Source organism: Mustelus asterias, chromosome 3, assembly GCF_964213995.1.
Source record: "Mustelus asterias chromosome 3, sMusAst1.hap1.1, whole genome shotgun sequence".
Lineage (NCBI taxonomy): Eukaryota > Metazoa > Chordata > Chondrichthyes > Carcharhiniformes > Triakidae > Mustelus > Mustelus asterias.
Genome location: NC_135803.1, coordinates 45,841,336 through 45,855,968, shown reverse-complemented (window position 1 = coordinate 45,855,968; position 14,633 = coordinate 45,841,336). Strand labels below are relative to the sequence as shown.

The window sequence follows — 14,633 nt, the reverse complement described above, 5'->3', positions numbered from 1 at the left end:
GAACAGTACAGCACAGAACAGGCCCTTCGGCCCACGATGTTGTGCCGAGCTTTATCTGAAACCAAGATCAAGCTATCCCACTCCCTATCATCCTGGTGTGCTCCATGTGCCTATCCAATAACCGCTTAAATGTTTCTAAAGTGTCTGACTCCACTATCACTGCAGGCAGTCCATTCCACACCCCAACCACTCTCTGCGTAAAGAACCTACCTCTGATATCCGTCCTGTATCTCCCACCACGAACCCTATAGTTATGCCCCCTTGTAATAGCTCCATCCACCTGAGGAAATAGTCTTTGAACGTTCACTCTATCTATCCCCTTCATCATTTTATACACCTCTATTAAGTCTCCCCTCAGCCTCCTCCGCTCCAGAGAGAACAGCCCTAGCTCCCTCAACCTTTCCTCATATGACCTACCCTCCAAACCAGGCAGCATCCTGGTAAATCTCCTCTGCACTCTTTCCAGCACTTCCACATCCTTCTTATAGTGAGGTGACCAGAACTGCACACAATATTCCAAATGTGGTCTCACCAAGGTCCTGTACAGTTGCAGCATAACCCCACGGCTCTTAAACTCCAACCCCGTTAATAAAAGCTAACACACTATAGGCCTTCTTCACAGCTCTATCCACTTGACTGGCAACCTTTAGAGATCTGTGGATATGGACCCCAAGATCTCTCTGTTCCTCCACAGTCTTCAGAACCCTACCTTTGACCCTGTAATCCACATTTAAATTAGTCCTACCAAAATGAATCACCTCACATTTATCAGGGTTAAACTCCATTTGCCATTTTTCAGCCCAGCTTTGCATCCTATCTATGTCTCTTTGCAGCCTACAACAGCCCTCCACCTCATCCACTACTCCACCAATCTTGGTGTCATCAGCAAATTTACTGATCCACCCTTCAGCCCCCTCCTCTAAGTCATTAATAAAAATCACAAAGAGCAGAGGACCAAGCACTGATCCCTGCGGCACACCGCTAGCAACCTGCCTCCAATCCGAAAATTTTCCATCGACCACCACCCTCTGTCTTCGGTCAGACAGCCAGTTACCTATCCAATCGGCCAACTTTCCCTCTATCCCACACCTCCTCACTTTCATCATAAGCCGACCATGGGGGACCTTATCAAACGCCTTACTAAAATCCATGTATATGACATCAACTGCCCTACCTTCATCAACACACTTAGTTACCTCCTCAAAAAATTCTATCAAATTTGTGAGGCACGACTTGCCCTTCACGAATCCGTGCTGACTATCTCGGATTAATCCCCATCTTTCTAAATGGTCGTAAATCCCATCCCTAAGGACCCTTTCCATCAATTTACCAACCACCGAAGTAAGACTAACCGGTCTATAATTACCAGGGTCATTTCTATTCCCTTTCTTAAACAGAGGAACAACATTTGCCATTCTCCAGTCCTCTGGCACCATCCCCGTGGACAGCGAGGACCCAAAGATCAACGCCAAAGGCTCTGCAATCTCATCCCTTGCCTCCCACAGAATCCTAGGATACATTTCATCAGGCCCAGGGGACTTATCGACCTTCAGTTTATTCAAAACTGCCAAGACATCCTCCCTCCGAACATCTATTTCCTCCAGCCTATTAGCCTGTAACACCTTCTCTTCCTCAAAAACATGGCCCCTCTCCTTGGTGAACACTGAAGAAAAGTATTCATTCATCACCTCGCCTATCTCTACTGACTCCATACACAAGTCCCCACTACTGTCCTTGACCGGCCCTAACCTCACCCTGGTCATTCTTTTATTCCTCACATAAGAGTAAAAAGCCTTGGGGTTTTCCTTGATCCGACCCGCCAAGGACTTCTCATGTCCCCTCCTAGCTCTCCTAAGCCCCTTTTTCAGCTCATTCCTTGCTAACTTGTAACCCTCAATCGAGCCATCTGAACCTTGTTTCCTCATCCCTACATAAGCTTCCCTCTTCCTTTTCACAAGACATTCCACCTCTTTTGTGAACCATGGTTCCCTCACTCGGCCATTTCCTCCCTGCCTGACAGGAACATACCTATCAAGGACATCCAGTATTTGTTCCTTGAAAAAGTTCCACTTTTCATTAGTTCCTTTCTCTGACAGTTTCTGTTCCCAACTTATGCCCCCTAATTCTTGCCTAATCGCATCATAATTACCCCTCCCCCAATTGTAAACCTTGCCCTGCCGTACGGCCCTATCCCTCTCCATTGCAATTACAAAAGACACCGAATTGTGGTCACTATCTCCAAATTGCTCTCCCACAACCAAATCTAACACTTGGCCCGGTTCATTTCCCAGTACCAAATCCAATGTGGCCTCACCTCTAGTCGGCCCATCCACATATTGTGTCAGGAAACCCTCCCGCACACACTGCACAAAAACTGCCCCATCCAAACTATTTGACCTACAAAGGTTCCAATCAATATTTGGAAAGTTAAAGTCCCCCATGACAACTACCCTGTGACCCCCACACATATCCATAATCTGCTTAGCAATTTCTTCCTCCACATCTCTATTACTATTTGGGGGCCTATAGTAAACTCCTAGCAACGTGACCGCTCCTTTCCTATTTCTAACTTCAGCCCATATTACCTCAGTGTGCAGATCCCCCACGAAGTGCCTTTCCGCAGCCGTTAAACTATCCTTGATTAACAATGCCACTCCTCCACCTCTTTTACCAGCTTCCCTACACTTAGTGAAACATCTATACCCCGGAACGTCCAACAACCATTCCTGTCCTTGTTCTACCCACGTCTCGGTAATGGCCACAACATCGTAGTCCCAAGTACCAATCCACGCCCCAAGTTCATCTACCTTGTTCCGGATGCTCCTTGCATTGAAGTAGACACACTTCAACCCACCTTCCTGTCTACCAGTACCCACCCTTGACCCTGATACCTTCCCCAATACCTCACCACCCTCACTGACTTCTGGACTACAACTCCCTTTCCCACTCCCCTGACAAATTAGTTTAAACCCCCCTGAAGAGCCGTAACAAATTTCCCTCCGAGGATATTGGTGCCCCTCTGGTTCAGGTGCACCCCGTCCTGTTTGTACAGGTCCCACCTTCCCCAGAACGTGTTCCAATTATCCACGTATCTGAAACCCTCCCTCCTACACCATCCCTGCAACCAAATATTTAACTGCACTCTCTCCCTGTTCCTCAACTCGCTATCACGTGGTACCGGCAACGTACCAGAGATGACCACATGTTTCGTCTTGGCTCTCAGCTTCCAGCCCAGCTCCAGAAATTCCTGCTTTAAATCCCCGTCCCTTCTCTTACCTATGTCATTGGTACCAATGTGCACCACGACTTGTGACTGTTTCCCCTCCCCCTTCAGAATCTGGAAAACACGGTCTGAGACATCACGGACCTTGGCATCCGGTAGGCAACATACCATCCGTGAGTCTCTTTTGCTGCCACAGAACCTCCTATCTATCCCTCTAACTAACGAGTCCCCAATAACTATCGCCCTCCCGCTCTCCCCCTTTCCCTCCCGAGCCACAGAGACGGACACAGTGCTGGAGATCCTCTCACTGCGGCTCCCCACTGGTATGTCATCCCCCTCATCCGTATCCAAAGCGGAATACTTGTTGCTAAGGGGAACGACCACCGGGGATCCCTGCACGGACTGCTTCCTCCCAGCCCCTCTCACCGTCACCCATCTGTTTTCAATCCTCGGAGTAAATGTATTCCTAAAGCTTGTGTCTATGGCCATCTCTGCGTCCCTGATGATCCTAAGTTCATCCAACTCCAGCTCCAGTTCCCTAACACGGTTTTGGAGGAGCTATAGATGGGTGCACTTCCCACAGGTGTAATCAGTAGGGACACTGTCAATAAAGTTATGTTTGTATATCAAGTGTTCTTGAGTGTCATTCTCCAAATACACAACAAAACTGGCGATGAGGATAAGGGACGTGCACTTGCTAAGTCACTTAAAAGAAGAAGTTTAAGCAAAGGAAAGTCAGAAAAAGGGAAACTTTTCACACATGTATACTGCATTGTTGTCTACAGAAAAAATCAGTTGGCTAATGTAGGTGTGTGTAAAAGATACTCTGAAAAACAGATTTTAGAGCTGTAGTAAATGACAGACTGAAGATCAAATTAATGCCTGTATAAATAAGAGGCCGCTGCTAAAAACAAAATATGATGTGAAGATGCCAGCGTTGGACTGGGGTAAGCACAGTAAGAAATAAGAAACAAAATATGCATACGGGAAACCTGCATGAGTAAAAAATGGCAGGAATTTTTGGCAATGTTGGAATCTTTGATGAGAATGTGGAGCAGTAGAGCTCTTATACTGAGCGTTCTGATTATTTTGCATTGGCGAACAAAATAGAGGAAGAAATTATGGTGCCCACTTTCCTCAACGTGATGGGAGGTAAAACTTTTAATCCCCTCCACAGTTTTGTGCAACCTGATAAACCAGGCACTAAAATGTACAAGCAAATCATGGGAATTTTGCAAGCACATTTTTCACCTAAACCTCTGGGGTTACATAGCGCTTTAGATTCCATAAAAGAAGCACGAGGGGGAGTTAATCGCACAATTTGTTGCAGTGCTTAAAGGACTTGCAGAATATTGTGCATTTGGAGATGAGCTTAATGACACCATTCATAACAGATTTGTTTGTGGTCTATGAAACAAAGCAGCACAAAAACATCTGTTAACTGAGAATAATCTCACTCTGCAAGAACCCATTGAAATCACTGTTTCTATGCAGCTGGCTGCAAAGGGAGCTCAGCAATTGTGTTCATCCACTCGGGTGCACAAAATGTCCACTGAATCGACACCGAAAGCCACTGGGGCCATACATGTTGTAGGTGACCAAAGCACGGGCATTCTGCTGCTGAATGCTGGTGTAAAGACACGGACTATCGAAGCTTTCAAAAAAAAGGACACAGTGTGCTTGTAGAAACAAAAAGCAAATGATAAATAAAAAGAAAAAGAAAAAACCTGGAGAAATGTCCATGCTGTGTTGAGAAGAGCGAAGTGAATCACAGACACAGGGAGAGCTATTACTACATGTGCTAGCCATCACTGGTACTGCACACAGATATTGTTAGAAAGACAGCCAGTAAGGATGGAAGTTGACACTGGAGCAGCAATCTCGCTGGTACCAGAGGCTATCTACAATGAGAAACTCCAACACATCCCCCAAAAGCTATCAAGGATACTACGAAGATGTACACAGAAGTGGTTCCCATGAAGCACCGCATTGAAGTGGTTGTGCAGCTCAATGGGCAAACAGCAGATTTGCTTCTACACATGGTGAAAAGAAACCAGTCCGCATTGATGGGTCGTGCATGACTGGAGAAGATTCGAGTGAACTGGGCTGAAGTCCACATGATGGCCAGTAGAGAATCAGGACTCATGAAAGTTTTAATGGAGAATTAGGGAGCATGAAGAAGGTTACAGTTAAACTAAACATAAAAGATGGAAGCCAAGCAAAATGTTTGAAGACACGGACTGTACCATATGCTATTGGGCCAAAGGTGGAGGCTGACTTGGAATGGCATGTAAACACTGGTGTTTTGGAAAGTTTCAGCGACGGTGAATGGTTCACACCTATTGTTTCAGTCATCAAGATGGCTCTGTGAGGATTTGTGGGGACGTTATGGTCACCATAAATCCAGTGTTATGTGCTGAGCAGTACCCAATACCTCACATTGAGGACCTGTTTGCAGGATTGGTGGGAAGGTAACATTTCAGCAAAATTCACCTGAGCCAGGCCTACGTGCAGATGAATGTGGACAAGAAATCACAGGAACTTCTGAAAGGCTTGTTCCAGTACCAAAGATTGCCCTTTTGTATCACACTTCTCCTGCATTGTTTCTAAGGGCAATGGGTCAGATCCTGAGTGGACTGAGCGGAGGCAAGTGTTTTCTGGACGACATTCTAGTCACTGGAAGAGATATAGTGGGACACTTTTGAAATTTGGATGTCACTCTGCAGAGATTGGAAGATTGGGTCTGAGAGTGCATAAAGACAAATATGAGTTCTTCCAATCCTCTGTCGAGTACTTGGGACATGTGATTGACACCACTGGCCTTCACAAATCTCCTTTTAAAGTTAAGGCCATCACAGAGGTACATCTCTGTGATGGCCTTAACTTTGGAATATAAGTCATTAGCACCTCAGAATACAAGTCAGTATGTTCCTTCCTGGAATGTTGAATTATTATGGAAGATTTGTTCCGAATTTGGTAACAGTTCTGAAACCATTACATAACCTCTTCTGCCAGAACAAGATGTAGAAGTGGTCAGATCAATACAATAACAGCTTCATGCTGGCCAAAGAAGCATTACCTAAGCCTGAAACTCTCATGCACTTTGACCTTACTTCATCCTTTCAGTTACCTTGTGATGCATCTCCTTATGGTATCTCTCACATCATGCCATCGGTTAAACTGTTTTTGCTTCTCAAACATTAAGCAAAATTGAGAGCAACAATGCCCAGATTGAATGGGAAGCATTGGGGACCATCCTCAGTGTCAAGAAATTCTATCAGTTCCTGTATGAGAGAGTCTACGTTGCTGATGGACCATCAGCCACTCACTTCATTTTTGGACCATAAACAGGAATTCCGTCATTTGCTGCAAGTAGGATGCAAAGATGGGCATTGCTCCTGTTTGCACATACCTACACCATTAAATACTGCCAATCTAATTTACATTGTAATGAAGATGGACTTTCAAGATTGTCGCGACCTGTCAGTTCTTCAGACTGCTTGAAAGGAATATTTTCTACTTTAAACAAATAGACAACATGCCAGTCACTTCTAGACAAGTGAGAAAACACACTCAGAATGGCCCTGTACTCTTAGAAGTAATGGACATGGTTTTACAAGGAAACATTTCAGGACTAACACCTAGCCTGAAACCCTACTACTCCAGGAGAATGGAGCTGTCAGTTCGTTCAGGGTATCTTCTATGGGAGCTCAGAGTGATTATTCGATCACCACTGAAGAAATAGGTGTTGGAGAAGCTACATGAAGGTCACTGCGGAGTCGTAAGCATGAAGGAAATAGCAAGAAGTTATTTCTGGTGGGCTGGATTTGATACTGAGATAGAAAAAAAAACATGTTCTTCCCGTGCATAGGTAAAAAACCTATTACCCTTAGCACCCCTGCATCCATGGAAGTTGCTTGAAGAGGCTTGGCAACATGCACATGTGGGTTTTGCAGGACCTTTTGAAGGACATATTTTTACTAACTGTTGATGCTTACACCAATTGGCCAGGGGTCACTATGATAATATCTACGTCATCTGAGAAGACCACTGAGAAGCTGGGAGAAGTGTTTAGTCACTTTAGTCACAATTTAAGAACTTCCTACACGAAAATGGCATTCCATACATTACACTTGTGTCATTTCACCTTGCCACTAATGCATTAGCAGAACACTTCATCCAAACCATGAAACATGCTTTGAAAACAACCAAAGAAGAAGGTTCGCTTATCAAACGCCTCAACAAATTCTTGATGGTCTAGCGGAATATTACACATGCCACGACCAAGACCTCCCTGCCTTAGTCATGCTAAAAAGGCAGCTGCGTTCTGCATTAAATCTTGTAAAACATCCAAAAACCAAAAACCAAGGAGATTGTGCAATAATAACAACAAGCACAAGTGGAACAGCGTGGAAGCAAGGCAAAGCACAGAGATTTCCATTAGGGACAAGGAATCTTGGCTCAGAATTACTCCTCAAGGGAAAAATGAGTTCCTGCCACAGTCCTTGTGCAAAATGTACCCGTCCCTCATGCTGCGTAGACCTCAGGTGACATTATCTGGAAGAAACATGTAGGCCATTTATTGCAACCCCTATATCACCAGACAGCAGAGGAAGTCAACACCTCACTTGTTCAGGCGCAGAGACAACCTCCAGCTCCATATCAACATTGGTTAAACCAGCCACTGCTGACGTCAGTGTGAAGATGAAAATGTCAGAGGTTCCTGTCAGTGGAAAGATGGAAACGCCAGAGGTTTGCCATCAGCCAGAGACCTCCAGACCACCTGAATTTATAGTAGTGACTAACCTGTTAACTAATGTTCATGTTGAACTTATTTTTGGGTCATTGAAAATAAGGAGGAAAAATAGAGCACTGCTGTACTAATGTATGCAAGGAAGTGATGTAATGCGATGTAGAGTGGGAAACAGAGAAGCAGCAGTTTTAAGAGAAAACACACTCCATAAAGTTACATTCGTTTAGTGAGTGTTCCTGAGTCTCATTCTCCAAATGCCCAACACATACATTCATTCTACAAGATATGTACTGATGGGAAAAGAGTAAGCAATTCAGGCTATAGGTTGATTCCTCACTTAATGAAGCTGCACTAGAGTTCAGCAGACTTCTTTAGAATGGCTTCTCACCAACATGGCATGAGAAAGAGGCTTAAAAAAGTGCCCTGAAATTGCTCATATTTCTGATCTGTGGTCTACATGTTGCAGCTATCAAGCTACCTATTTTTGTGATCTTAAATATCTAAAACCAAGAACTAAATCTTTCTCTCTCAGCAATTCTGCCCAGAATTTCCTAACTTTTTTTTCAGATTCCTTCCTCTTGCTGAGAGTTGGATGCAATGTTGCACCAGTTGTCCTCAGTGCCTTTTGCTTGTTCATATTTGTCCATTCCCTGATGTTGCTTGTCCGACAATCTCTTAGCCTTCCTTGGTTTTTAAATACTGATGGAAGATTATTCCACAAATAGACCTGAATGCAGACTATACTGTTTGCCAAAACCTAAACAAGCATAATTTTTAAGTTGCAGTACTAAGTGAAATTTATTGGTAAATTTTCTAAAAATGGTGCTGACTTTGCCTTCTCCTAGAGTAAAAAGGAACAGTGTTGAGACTGCTCGCTTTGCTATCCAAGTCCAGTATCACAGATAAACATGAGAATTTTCCAAAAGGTACATAGGAACATAAGACTTAGGAGCAGGAGTAGTAATCCCTTTTAGCCTGCTCTGCTATTCAATAAGATCATGGCTGATCTGGTAGCGGTCTCAATTCTACTTTTTTGCCTGCCCACCCCCCCCATAACCCTTGACTTCCTTGTCTATCAAAAATTCAGCCTTGAATAAATTCAACAATTCAGCTGCCACTACTTTCTTGGGAAGAGAATTCCCATGCACCAATGACATTCGAAGAGAAAAAAGTTCTCCTCATCTCCACCTTAAAAGGAAGACTTCTTATTCTGGTCTGTCCCATAAGAGGAAACATCCGGCTGGTATCCAAGGCGATTAAATCCCCTCAGGATCTTATGTTTCAATAAAATCACCACTTATTCCTCTAAATTCCAATGGATTTAGACTCAACATTTCTTCATGCAATAAGCCCTTCATTCCAGGGATGAGCTATGTGAATCTTCTCTGAACTGCTTCTAATGCAATTATATCCTTTTTCAATTAAGGACATCAGAACTGTATACAATCCTCCACATGTGGTCCACCCAGATTCGGTACAGCTGCAGTAAAACTTTCCTACTTTTATATTCTATTCCCCTTGAAATAAATGCTAACATTCTATTTGCCTTCCTAATCACTTGCTATACCTGCACACTAAACAATCAATGTCCTCCTGATGTCACTAAGATTGTTGCTCACTGCAAAATATCATCCTCCTTTTCCTCTTCTTAGGCAGTCCCTCAGGATTGAGGACTTGCATTTGACTCTGGTTCAATAGGTGCTGAGCTGGCCAATAATGAAATCAAATATTCATTCTATAGACTGTGCCACATGTGGGACAGTGGTGTGTGAAGGGTTGGGTAGGTGGGTTGTTTGATATGCAGTCCCTGCAAAACCTCAACTTTGCCTCTGTACATTCCCGCTGAAATCTCCTGTTAAGTTTGGTGCCTTCCCAAAAGAGCTTTCCCCTTTTTGGATATATCATACCACCATTATCAGTGCCTATAGACCAACCATGGCAAATCCAAATTAAATCAAAATCAGGTTCTGTGAAGAACTATATCATTGTTGCCTCTTCAATGCCTAAGAATGATAAACTCATCATCCAAGACACTTCATGCTAACTTTGGAGTTGACCATCAAACCTGAGGGGGGCATCATTGGCAAACATGGCATTGGAAATTACAACAGCAATAGCTTCCTGACCTTGAACGCAATGCACTAAACATAGCCTTACAATTACCAACACCATCCTTTATTATCAAACTAGATCGAGATATCTTGGAAGGATCCTCAGTCCAAAACCTACATTTGATTATCATGGTCAGAAAATAGAACATCAACAATGTCAAGATACCCAAAGCAATGAGAAGTACCAGATGTTGCACAGAGCATCGCTTCATTCATTAATAACTGAACAATTACATTAAACTGCCTCAAAAGCCCCCAGTTAAGCTCAAATCAGTTTGCTCAAGGCAAGAACTCTGCACAATTATTCAAAAACATCTGATCACTGTAAATGCAGCTTCTGGTAATAATAAAGTTGACTGGAACAGCTTTAGAAATGCAGCCCTCTGCAGCTATGGAAGTCTTGGGACCAAATGCAGTAAACACTAGGACTAATCTTCTTAAAATAATGATGATGATGTAAAAAGGGTATGCAAGGAGGGAAACACCTTTTGCACTCATGAATGAAGGACAAACTATCAACCAAAAATAAGCTAGCTTGGGATATTATTCATAAACCAAACCGGACTGAACTGAGGATTATGTGTGACACCTGGTGGAGCAAAAAGGCAGATGAATTGCAGTCCAAAGCTGACCAGAAGACATTAGGAACTTGTAGAATGTGCTTAAAGTAAAAGCTAATCTCCATATCAAATTATTCTTTCCATCACTTACTCATTTCCCATTTAATTCCTATGAAGGCATCTTTGTTATTCCTCCAGTCAGAGTACTCTGTGTCACTAAGTTAGTTTTGAGAGGTCATGATAACTTTCTTTCACTCAATAGATGATTTCAGAGTTTCTGTATAAAGTTCACTGGCTGTGACATTAGCTTTTCAACTGAAATGCAAATAATGTCTCAGGCATAGTCAGACCATGTTGAGTCCATTTACCCCGATTTCCAAACAAGCATAATGTCACAACAACCTGAATGGCTTTAATAATTTTACTTATTTTTCTACCAATTTGGTTGGTAATTCATAACCACAACTTTGTTGAGAAAAAGAAACACAAAATAGCTTTCCACAGGGCCCTGCAGTAATAGGAGCTTGGACTAAGAATAAGGATAGAAAAAACTTTCCAAATAAGTTTGGGATTTGAAATGCAATGAGCACTGACAGCTGCAAATAGCAGAATAAATGACATCTGGAAACATTCACAATAATTGGAGGAAATAAATTCATCATTTAGTTTGAAAAAATGTAACAAATTTAGCACACTTTTATTTCTCAAAAGGGTACTGCAGATTTTAAAAATTTCAAATTGTTTTAAAACAAAACTCAGACACAGGTGCAATATTGAGTTCACTTGTAAAACAGTGATAGGAATGGTTGCAAGAATGGTATTCCATTTCTAATTAAATTCTTAGTTGTTTCACAAAAGCCCACATGGGAAGGGGGGATGGGAGGTTTTTCAGAAGAGAAGATCAAATCAAGTCTGTAGAAGAGAGTAGTGATATAGTAAAATGGAGCAGATTATGCCAGGAAGAGACCGAATGTTTAAAACATTTATAGGCATGTTCGGAAAACAAAGGTAATTTGAAGGGATTTGCATTGGTAAACATTGAGAATAAGGATAGTTGTAAGTGAGTTTAAGTTAATGTTTCTGTGCCTGGAAGTGTAAAACATACAGTTAGATTCATGTTGGACAAAGGCACTTGCATGGGTGGGGATTGGTTAAGTTCCAACTGTGTTTCTATTGTACTTAGAATAGCATGAAAAATAAATAAAAGGCACAAGCACGTGAATGCTGCTTAGCAACTGTATGCCCTTTTAAGACAAAAGAAAGCTTGTTAAATTTTAGTTTTAGCTGGATAAATTGCAGTTGGAGACAGGACACTGGAGAGTGAGCAGAACAGAAAGAATGTCTAAGATGACTGAAGTTAGGAGAACAGAGACCAAAGTACTGTCCATGAGAAATCAAGGAAGATTAAATAAAGATGTGAGGTGGGATTTTAAGGCCTTGCTTATCCCGAAACCGCAAAATCCCACCTGAGGTCAAAGGACCTTCCCACGCTTCACCCCTCGCCTGCTCCGATTCCCATAGCGGGCAGGCTGGTAGAATTCTGGCCATGGAGTTAAAAAGACAATTGCAGTAACTAGATTTAAAGTGGGACAGCAGACTTCAGAAGTAACTCAAAGTTTGATGCCATTTTAATAAGCGTCTGGGAAGTGAAAGTTAAATCAATTGTGAACAGTTTGTACACCAGTCAGAAAAACTTCTAAAGGGGTTGGTGTAAATTCTGTATTGAATTCACTGTTAAAAGTGGAGTGGAAGGTGACAGATAAAGTCGAGTATGATGTGAGGAAGTTTGAAATTATCCACTTTGGTAGGGCGAATGGAAAAGCAAAATTTTTGTTTTAAATTTGAGAGATTAATAAAAGTTAGTATTCAGAGAGATTGAGGGGTCTTAAACGTAAGTCACAGTAAGTCAACATGTAGGTGCACAAAGCAATTAAGAAGGCAAATGGTGTGTTAGCCTTGATTGTAACAGAGTTGCAGCATAAAAGTAATCCTGATGTAATTATATAGTACTTTGATGAGACCATATCTGGAATACTATGTACAGTAATGGGACTGGATTTAATGCAGCCCATTGCACTGAGAAACATGGCAACTGGGTCCATTTTAATGTGGGCAAAACCCCACGACAGTCTCTTGACAAAGTCTTCCTTGATTAAGTCAGAGGTGGATGTGGTTAACAAGGCTGTTGGTGGCGGGATGTCAATTAACTCATTAATGAGCCAGCAGTCACCCATTATCCCTGAACCCACTAAAAATTAATGGATGACTCTGGATTTAAATTGTGGCCACATGGCTCCCCTGCACTCTTGAAAGGCTGCACAACAAATCCCGCCAGTTTGTCAGCAGCCTCCGAGTTGGGGTCCCTCATTGTCAGGCACTCTATACTCAATTAAGGAACCTGGCATCGGGCAGGGGCTGAAAGCCACTCCCTTTCCCTTGCCTCCAACTACCCATCCCGCGACCCCCTTCACATTCTCATTCACTTTTGACCTGAAGTAACAGGATGATTCTGGGTCTCGGATAGGTGTATTGCTGGCAGCATCCATTGCTCCCACTGGTGCTGGCAGCAATGATGATCTGCAGGCTCCTGATTGACTAGCAGTTCTTGGTGCATGGGATGTGCATTGGCAGGGACCTCAACTGCAGCGAAGGCCTGCCAATGGCCACTTAAATGCCTAAAGGGAAATTGATTCTGTCAGGCCTCTTCCATGGAGCTGGTCGAGGGTCTCCACCATTACTCCGACTGGTTGATGAGAACCCTGTCAGCTAGACAAAATCCCAGCCATGGTCTCTGTACCTAAAGGAAGATATACTTGCCTTAGAGCTGATACAATGAAAGTTTGCTAGATTAATTCTTGGGATGACAGGGCTCCCCAATGAGGAAAGATTAAGTAAAATAGTCCCGTTTTCTCTGGCGTTTAGAAGAATGAGAGGTGATCGCATTATAAGGTATGACATTTTTAAGACAGCTTCGCAGGTTAGAGGCTCAAAAGGCTTTTTCCTCTGACTGGGAATAACTAGGGATCATCATCCTAAAGGAATAATTCCATATCCTGAGAATAAGATGAAGAGAATTTTCTTCATTCAGAAGGTTGTGAATGTTTAAAATTTTCTCCCCAAATGGGCTATGGATATTCAGTGGTTGAGTACATCCAAGCCTGAGTTAATAGATTTTTGGGCACTATGGAAATCAAGGAACATGGGGATCAGACAGGCAAGTGGAGTTAATGTAAAAGGTTAGCCATGACTTTATTTAATGCTGCAGTGCTATTTGTTGGCTGCTGACTCCAAAATCCAGGCCATTATATCAGTTCTGCTGTTTTTGAGATTCAAAGAATTAAATAGAAATATCTTAGTACTAGCATGACATCCATACATTGATGTGCATGGAATTATAATTAGATAGTAAAATTCATCTTTGCATTACCTTATTACAGTGTTGTGCTTACTAATATCAAACTCAGTTATGTTGCTATCCTGCCTATGTGTAATCAACAAAAGTGAAATGCTAACCCATTTTCTGCACATCAATATCAAAAAGTTAATGTGTATATTAATGTTGATATTGACTTTAGCACATTTAATTCAAGAATTTTTAAAATTTACATAACAATACTAAACACTTTTTAACCATTTACATCAACTGGCACACATTTACTGGTACAAATCTGAAAAGAACAAGTGTTGCAAATGAAAGTCTACCTTTAAATTACTATTTAAAAATAAATAAAAGGAGTAAACATATAACTAATAAATTCAGAAACTTGAAACTCAGAAATCTTAGCAAAATATTAATATTGCTGAAAAAAGAGACATCTCAAAGCTTTTCATCTTGCATTCATCAGGATATTTTACAAGAATACCAATGTAAAGGGAAAACAACAATTTATACTGTGTGTTCGAACAGCATGTCCCAGCTACTGTTCACAACAGGCAAGGTACAGACTGTATTCAACCAACTGATGCTTGCGAAACTCAAAACACGG

The 14,633-nt window shown here is 42.2% G+C and overlaps 1 protein-coding gene across 1 annotated transcript in view; it reads right to left on the bottom strand.

The window, feature by feature from the left end:
• Positions 1 to 14,633, bottom strand: part of lekr1 (Leucine-, glutamate- and lysine-rich protein 1) — a 154,980-nt gene that overhangs the window by 78,822 nt on the left and 61,525 nt on the right. The window lies entirely within an intron of this gene.